General features: G+C 44.2%; 1 non-coding gene across 1 annotated transcript; it reads right to left on the reverse strand.

Annotated features, from left to right (window-relative positions):
• Positions 1 to 440: 440 nt before the first annotated feature.
• Positions 441 to 549, reverse strand: LOC141635324 (small nucleolar RNA R71). The gene has a single exon (XR_012540021.1). It is a non-coding gene; the product is annotated as a small nucleolar RNA R71 (small nucleolar RNA).
• Positions 550 to 1,179: the final 630 nt, after the last annotated feature.

A 1,179-nucleotide genomic window follows, 5' to 3' on the forward strand; every position in this document is an offset into this window, starting at 1 on the left:
TTTGCTTTTGCATAGTTAGAAGACAGGTTTTTGAGAGGAAGGCTTGAGTACTCTCAGTTCTGCGAATATGGCTACAATATATGATAATCTTCAGCCAAAGGAGCACCACCTTCCAAAGGGGCACGTGTTACCTACCCCCACTACCGGTAACTTCGAATTTCGTTCCTCTTATATCGATCTAGTGGAGCGAAATCAGTTTGCTGGTCTGCCGGATGAGGACCCCTTGAAGCATATGGAAATTTTCACAGACTACTGCTGTTCCATACCTATACCAGCTGGGGTGACTCAGGATGAAGTAAAGGGGATGATGTTCTTATACTCCTTGAAGGATTCGGCGCGAGATTGGTACCACTACCTTGATAGGGTAGCAGCTGGAGTCATAGATTGGACATCTCTAGCATTAGCCTTCTACAAGAAGTACTTCCCGCTTTCAAAGACTGATGCCTTAAGGAATAAAATTACAAATTTCCAGCAAGAAGCTGATGAGGGTTTTTGTGAGGCATGGGGACGTTTTAAAAGTTTGGTCCGAGCTGTCCCTCACCATGGTTTCCAGCAGTGGTATCTTTGCAACTTATTCTACAATGCTTTATATGATGATTACAAGGTCATCCTAGACGCAGCTGCGAATGGTAGGTTCCAAAACAATACCGGTCAGAATAGAGGTTGGAACACTATTGAGGAGATGGCGGTCCATAGAGCTGAGTTTGGGAGTTCACGTGGAAATTCACGAAAGCAAAGTGATGAAATGAGTACCCTTGTGACACTCATTACTTCTATTACTGCCCGTCTCGAGAAGCTCGAGGCCTCTGAAGTTTCCAAGGAAAGAGTTGAAACTCCTGTCCATAATCCAGATGAGACCACGAAGTTGAGAGAAATGGTCCAAACTCTTTTGGTTCAAGTGGCGAATATAGAAGCAGCCGGGATAGAGTCCTGAAAGAATTTTGTGAAGCAGTTGGAGAATATAGAGGCTAAGCAAGTCGCCAATTCTTCAAGCAAATGTGAAGGGCCAATTGAAACGATTAATGCCATTAATCTCAGAAGTGGCCTCTCTTATGAAGATCCCGACAAGCCAAGAGGAGACTCGGGAAATGATGAAGAAGCTAGTTTAATTTCTGGTGTAAAAACGAGCTCAATTGCCAGTACTTCTGGTCGATCGACCACTACTATCAGTTGATCGAC

The sequence above is a fragment of the Silene latifolia genome, chromosome Y (genome assembly GCF_048544455.1).
Source record: "Silene latifolia isolate original U9 population chromosome Y, ASM4854445v1, whole genome shotgun sequence".
NCBI classification, from domain to species: Eukaryota; Viridiplantae; Streptophyta; class Magnoliopsida; order Caryophyllales; family Caryophyllaceae; genus Silene; species Silene latifolia.